Source organism: Otolemur garnettii, unplaced genomic scaffold (genome assembly GCF_000181295.1).
Source record: "Otolemur garnettii isolate 467f Iridium unplaced genomic scaffold, OtoGar3 scaffold00101, whole genome shotgun sequence".
NCBI lineage: Eukaryota > Metazoa > Chordata > Mammalia > Primates > Galagidae > Otolemur > Otolemur garnettii.
Window position 1 is genome coordinate 5322039 of NW_003852496.1, and position 7604 is coordinate 5329642.

General features: G+C 45.1%; 1 protein-coding gene across 1 annotated transcript in view; it reads left to right on the forward strand.

The window, feature by feature from the left end:
- The first annotated feature begins 6 nt into the window (after positions 1 to 6).
- The window catches only part of NR2C2 (nuclear receptor subfamily 2 group C member 2), a 110905-nt gene continuing 103307 nt past the window's right edge, over positions 7 to 7604 (forward strand). Inside the window, exon 1 of the mRNA XM_023516960.1 lies at positions 7 to 246. The gene's annotated coding sequence lies outside the window, so the exon portion shown is untranslated. The remainder of the gene's footprint in view (positions 247 to 7604) is intronic.

A 7604-nucleotide genomic window follows, 5' to 3' on the forward strand; every position in this document is an offset into this window, starting at 1 on the left:
ACAAAAACAATAACAAACCCCCCCCTCCCTGCGACCCCGGCGGCGCCCCCGGGCCCGTCTCCGCCGCCCCCGCTCCCATCTCGGCGTCTCCTCTCTCGCCAGCTGCCCCGCGAGCCTGCGGCCCCGGGCTCCCGCCATCCGCCAACGCCGGGAGCCCGGCCTCCCCGCGCCCTGCCCTCCGCGCCGGGGGCCGCCCGCCGCAGACACGGGACCCGCTTCGAGGCCGCTTTGGCGCCAAATCCTGAGGTAAAATTGAAAAAGGGTCGGGGCGGGCTCGGGCCGGCGGCGGAGGGGGCGGGCCTGGCGCGCGGACATGGAGGCGCCGCGGCGGCGGCGGCTGAACCCGACCCTTTTACCTTTGCCACGGGGCGGCGGCGGCGCCGGGCGCTTTGCATAGTGGGCCGGGCCGCTCCCCTCCCCTCCCCACCCGCGGCCGGGCGAAGCAAGCGGGTTCCCCCTGACCGGCCCGGCCGGCGTAGGGGTGGGGGCAGAGGGGGAATGGCCGCGGCCCCGCCTCACAGTTGGCGCCCTGCCAGCGCCGCCATTTTGTTCTCGCCGGAGACGGCTCCGCCTGGGCCGGGCCCCCTCCTCCTCCTCCTCCTCCTCCTCAGCCACCTCTTCCTCCTCCCTCCTGCAGGCCCTCCTTCTTTCTCTCCCAGCTTCTCTCCCCTCCGCTTCCCGTTCGCCGTTGGCGGCTGCCGGGGCCCAACCGCCGTTTTTCCTGAAGGGGAGGGTGGAAGGAAAGGAGGAAGGCGGGTGCTGGGCGCGACCTTGTAAGCGACGGCTGGGCCGACCAATTGGTGCCCAGATAGGAGGGCCGGGTTCTATGGCGCCGCCCCCCGAATCTCTGCTGATTGGCTTGGATGAGAAAGGGCGGTCCTCGTGGGGCGCCGGCCCTGGCGGGCAGGAGCAGAGGCCGGGGCGCGGCGTGGGGCCGGGTCGGTAGGGGCGGGGCCAGGGGCGGGGCGCCGGGGGCGCGGCCCGGCTCGGGGTCCGGTGCACCTGCTTTTGGCGGGGAGGCGGTCGGCTTTCGGCGGCCTGGGAGGACGTGTCGGGGGAGCACTGTGGAACAATAGTAGTAAAGGTGATGAAGCATCTTAGGTCCACGGCGCGGTCTCATGGGAAGCGCTTTGCGGAGCTTGGGCACCACTCAGGGCTCCTGCCCGGATTTTCGGCGTGGCCCTGCGGTTCGGTTTCACAGACTGGGAAATGTGTGTTCTTGCTCGGCTGTACCTGCCTTCTCAGAATTGTTTGGGAGACTCTACTTAGAAAATGGAGTCAAGGCTACTGTGCGAGCCTCAAAGTATATTTAAGATGGTGTTAATGTTAAAAAGGGATTAGAGTCTCCAGGAGCGGATAGCATAAGGGCATCAAGGACTTGAGAGAGCACAATTTGGGGTGACTTAATTTTACCTCCTGTGAATACATCCCGAGAACCAGATGGAGAAGGTCCTTTCCTTCCCTAGAGTTGAGGGCTGGGGGGATGAATAGACAAAGTAATTTCAGATAAATAAATTCTATGAAAGAAATGAAGATATGCTAAAGAAGTCGGAGGAGGCTAATTTAGAGTGGATGGTCAGGGAAGGCCTCTCTGAAGAAGGGGTGTTTGAACGGGGAACTCAAGGAGGGCATAGAGTTAGAGAGGGTCAAGGAAAATACATCCATCACATGAGTTGCTGATGAATACACTACTTGAGGAGGGAGCCTTAGAACATCGCTTCACTTCCAGATTCAGATTCTTTGTAAGCCACTCATAACTATCTTCAATATTTGCTGAGCCACACTAATACTAGGCTGGGAATACAAAGATGGCTTAAGACACTGTTCCTCTAATATATGTGAATATGATTCCATACATGTGAATTCTGCCCTTTTTTTCTGTCTCTCTATGGAGATAGAAGTATACACAGGACATGCATACACAAAATGTTTTAGGCAGAAATTAAATAGTGTTACGGTTAACAGCTTCCGCCTTTACTAGCAAGAAGTGTGATTCTGTGTAAGTTACTTTACCTTTTTTATCTTTAGTGTCCTGGTATGGACAATAATAGAACCTTCCTTGTAGAATTGAGGATTAAATTAGTTAATATAAATAAAAAGCTTAGAAAAGTGCTTTACACACATTAAATACTCAATAAATTTTGGAGTTGCTTTTGTCATTATGAAGTACTAGTTATATGATACAGACAGTGAAATTTTTAGGCAGCATGATATAGGGGCAAAAATAATAGAACACTGGAGTTTTGACTTTATTTTCAATTAGTCACTTGGCATCTATATCAATATTTAGGAAAAAAAAGTAGTGAAACTAAGTACTAAGAAATGTATAGGGTGCTTTGTAGTTTACAAAACTCTTTTACACTCATTACATTGTTCAAGCCCCCCCTGAGCTCATATAATGGGAGAGGACCTTTTCTTGCCCTTTCTCCAAGGGCTTTTCTTTTCTCTCTCTCTCTTTTTTTTTTTAAGACAAACTCTCACCTTGTTATCCTGTGTAGTGTTGTGGCATCGTAGCTCACAGCAACCCCAAACTCTTGGGCTCAAATGATCCTCTTGCCCCATTGTTTTCTCATACCTGTATATCCCTCTGTGCCTTATACATACTGGCCTATCTTTGATATCCTTAACAGTATAGATTACCGGATGGCACTGGTAGCTCAGGAAGTAGGGCGCTGGCCACATATATTGAGGCTGGCAGGTTCAAGCCTGGCTGAGGCCTGCTAAGCAACAATGACAACTGCAATCAAAAAAAATAGCTGGGCATTGTGGCAGGTGTCTGTAGTCCCAGCTACTTGGGAGGCTGAGGCAAAAGAATCACTTAAGCCCAAGAGTTTGAGGTTGCTGTGAGCTGTGATGCCACTGCACTCTACTGAGGGCAACATAGTAAGACTCTGTCTCAAAAGAAAAAAAGTATAGATTACCTTCTCTCCACTTTCATATGCTGTTTCCTCAGCTGAAATTCTAAACTGTCCACCCCTCTAGTTCCCATCCTGCCTCCCTCCTGCACGTTTTGGCTTAGGTATCACTTCCTCGGAGACAGCCTCCCAGATTCCCTTTGCCACTCTAGAGCAGATTCTCTTACTTTATATTGCATTTCTTTCCATTATAAATTTTCTCATAATTTGAAATTATATACTCTATTATGTTATTTGATTAATGTCTGTTCTACTCAGACCATAAGGTTTATGAGAGCTGGAATCATTCTATGTTGATTTGTTTATTTTTTAAAAGAAAAGAAATAATTTATTAATTGACTTACAAGTTTAATTACACGAAAGCTATAAGTTCATAAACAACTCAGATATAATCATGTCATATACTTCAATAAAGAAACAAAGCACCAAACTAACATAATTTTCTTGAAATCAAAAATTATAGGTTTGGGCAGTGCCTGTGGCTCAAGGAATAGGGTGCTGGCCCCATATACTGGGGGTGGCAGTGGGTTCAAGCCCAGCCCTGGCCAAAACTGCAAAAAAAAAAAAGAAAAAGAAAAAAAAATTCTAGGTTTTGTTTCTCTACACAGACGCTCTGAGAAGTCTTTAGTGGGTTTACAGGGAGTTGGGAGTTGAAAAGTCTCTGTAGCCATTAATTTTGAATATTTAGCTTTCCAAAGATAAATTGATTCATGTAATTATTGAAAATCACCTTTTAATTGGTTTCTAAAGTTAAAAGCAGATTTTGCAAAGTATATGTCAAGCTCTACTGGGAAATGTGGTAAATAGAATATTTTATTGACTTATATAATAAACTGTTTAAAAATAAATGACTATTAATGATATTTTAAAAATAATAGTTTTTTTTAATTGTTTGTTTATTTTTGGATGTAGTTTGTTAAAGGATTTTTGGTTTCACTTGTTCAATTCAACATTTGATTCCTTGAACTACTCAGTGTAACCAAAGAATTGATAGTTTAATGAAAGAGCTATATATATATATAACATATATATGTATTATCTTACACAGTTAAATTACTTATTACTTTCAATAGTTATATTTACAATGGCCTTAAAGTTTTCATGATCATGCTTTTATGGAAAGAAGAAAAACCCCAGGTGTAACAACCTCCTCACTGTATGAGGATGGCCAGAAAGTGTTTGATGTTTGTCTCCAGGGAGTCAGGTAGCAGTGCAGTGCAGCAAGAAAGCTTAGACTATGGTGGCAGAAAGACTGGCTCAGAACCTTTAATTTGTACCCTCTCTGAGGCTTGTTGCATGCCCCATTTATAAAATGGAGGTGGACACCAACATTGAAATTGGGGCCAAGGGTAGAGGCCACTTGTTGTTCACATGACTTTGAGAATAAAGGAGGTGGGCCTGTGTGAAGCAGCCCTACCTTCATCCTTGGCACTGAGAGCCACTGGCTTCCTGTGTAGTGGCCAGAGTGCCCCCCACATAACAAGGGCCCTCCTTTGGGATTTTTACCTTTGAGTTCTCTTCCCTTATCTGTGTGTGCTTTTTGCTCCTTAGTCTCAAAACATCTCCTAGAATGAATACAAGTATCACTTCAGGCAGATTCCATGTCAGGAGAATCTGAAGGAATCTCAGTATGTTTCAACATCCCAGAGTTGGAAGTAGTCTTAGAGTTTATCAAGTACAGCCTCATACCTGATGCCAGACTCTTCTTACTTTATTGCTGATTATGATGCAATGAAGTATGCTGCCTTTTTTCTTCCCTGTATGATCATCATCTTTAATCTAATGGATACATTCATGCTCCTCTCACACATTATAAAAAAATATGTACTTCCTTGTTTGTTGGAGGTTTGCTTGCTTTCACCCTAACATGCCTATAGACTTGAGATTCTCTGTTCCCTCTCATCCTGCCATTTTATCTCCGTATCCCTTGTCATCTGCTGCTACTACCCCAGGTAGCAGGTCTCTGTGCCCCATCCTCACTTGAGGTGTCCTGAATACTTCCTGAGTGCTAGAGAGTTAAGCAGCAGGAGCTCTACACCAAAAGGCAGGACTGCCTGGGAACAACAGCTCAACTAGCATAGCTCAAAATAATGGTGGGTAGAGGAGATGAAAACCCAGATCAGGGCATTGGCACAGAGCATTTGTTAAGGAGACAGTACAAGCAGGTTTAGACTCTGGGAATCTTGAAGTAGAGGGATGAGAGGTGAATTTTTTTTTTTTTTTTTTTTTTTTTGCAGTTTTTGGCCAGGGCTGGGTGGGGCTGGTGCCCTATTCCTTTGAGCCACAGATGCTGCACTGGGAGGTGAATTTTTAAGGACAAAAAGGGACTAGGCTAGCTCAGACCCTTAATTGTTCTTTCTCATTTATCCTTGGGGTTCCACCTAGCTTACAATGATGAAAGTCAACATCAGGGACAAAGTATAATTTTTAAGGTCAATAAAAAGTACCTCTTCACAGTTTAATAAAAGGCTTCAAATCCTTTACTAAGTAAAATATTTTATCCCGTAACTATTGAAAATAACCTCCAAAATTCTAGTCTCTGGAAACGTCAGCAAGTAGATGGGGAAAATTTTCATTACAAGTATAAAAGAGGATAATAGTTTTTTCCTATTTGGGTTAGTGGGAGGTCTGAGAGAAGATATTGGGCCTCGAAAGTGGGGGAGCTGCTACTGAAGAGTAAAGAAGAGAAATGAGAGGCTGGTGGGATAAACTCAAGCTACTTGGATAACTTGAAACAAGTTAGTTAACTTGGGAGCCACCTATTTACATTTATTATTAGTGTATTGATAAAAACTGTGGTTGGGGAAGTTTCCCATGTGACTGCTGACACATGTCCCTTAAAAACTCCAATAACTGCCTGTATTATGTGGCAGGCTGAGAAAGATGCACAACTGAGATTGGATGGCTTTTAAGAAGTTAGTCCCAGCTCGGTGCCTGTGGCTCAAGTGGCTAAGGCACCAGCCACATACACCTAAAGTGGCAGGTTTAAATCCAGCCCAGACCCGCCAAACAATAATGACGGCTGCAACTGAAAAATAGCCAGGTGTCGTGGCAGGCGCCTGTGTTCCCACCTACTTGGGAGGCAGAGGCGGGAGACTTGCTTGAGCCCAGGAGTTGGAGGTTGCTGTGAGCTGTGATGCCAAGGCACTCTACCCAGGGGGACAGCTTGAGGCTCTGTCTCAAAAAAAAAAAAAAAAAGTTAGTGCTGGCTCTGTGCCCAATAGCTCAATGGTTAGGGCACTGGCCACATACGCTGGGGCTGGCAAGTTCAAACCCAGTCCAGGCCTGTTAAATAACAATGACAACTACAACAAAAAAATAGCCAGGTGTTGTAGTGGGTGTCTGTAGTCCAGCTACCTGGGAGGCTGAGGCAAGAGGATCGCTTAAGCCCAAGAGTTGGAGGTTGCTGTGAGCTGTTACGCCACAGCACTCTACAGTGAGACTTTGTCTCAAAAAAAAAAAAAGGAAGTTAGTGCTGGCATCCTCCGTGATGAATTTCTCCCAGTGGTATTTAGTGTACAGTAAATCTGATTATGTATTTATTATTTGTAGAACATTTCAGAAATGTCATTTGTACCAGCCTCATTTTTGTTCATCTCCCCACTTCATTGCTTCTGCAATAATGAGCTTTTTTACTAGATTGATGAGGTGACTTGACTAACCTTGCAATTACTTTTTCTGTTTTGTTTGTTTGTTTGTTTTTGGCCGGGGTTGGGTTTGAACCTGCCACCTCTAGTATATGGGGCCAGCACCCTACTCACTGAGCCACAGGCACCACCCTAAACTTGCAATTATTAAAATACATATATATATATGACATTTTGATTGCTTTACCAAGGCTAAAAACAGATACATGTCACAAAGCATATGTCAGCCTTTAGTTGGCAAGGCCGATAATTAGAATGTGTTTGTTGACTTATTTACTATAACACAGATTTTTAAAAAAATAAAATTTAAGGCCAGGCATGGTGATTCATGACTGTAATCCTAGCACTTTGGAAAGCCAAGGCAGGAGGATCACTTGAAGCCAAGAGTTCGAGATCAGCCTGAGCACTGTAGTAAGACCCTGTCTCCACAAAAAATACAAAAATTAGTTGGGCATGGTAGTCTCTAGTCCCAGACACAAAGAAGGCAGAGGTGGGAGGATGGCTTAAGCCCTGGAGTTTGAAGTTGCACTAAGCTATAATGATGCCACTGTACTCTAGCCTGGGTAACAGAGTAAGACCCTATCTCAAAACATAAAAATATAGAATAATTTTGTAATAAAATTTAAATTTATACTATATGGGGTTTTTTCCGGAGGAAGGAAAAAATAGTCTTTAAAAATGGGAAAATTTTCAAATGAAGAAAAACTAGCAGTGCCTTGAAAAACATTGGTAAAAATCTTCATAGGAGCACTAGTTATAAAGACTCCAAACTTTACAGTTAGTTTCTGTTTATTTTAAATGCCCATCAGCTATAGAAAGGATAAATAAATTGTGGCATGGTCATACATTAGAATACTATGAAACAATGAAAATGAAATAGTCACTGATAATTATCACAAAAATGATGTTGAGGGCTCGGCGCCTGTGGCTCAAGCGGCTAGGGCGCCAGCCACGTACGCCTAAGGTGGCGGGTTCGAATCCCCAGCCCGGGCCCGCCAAACAACAGTGATGGCTGCAACCAAAAAATGGCCAGGCGTTGTGG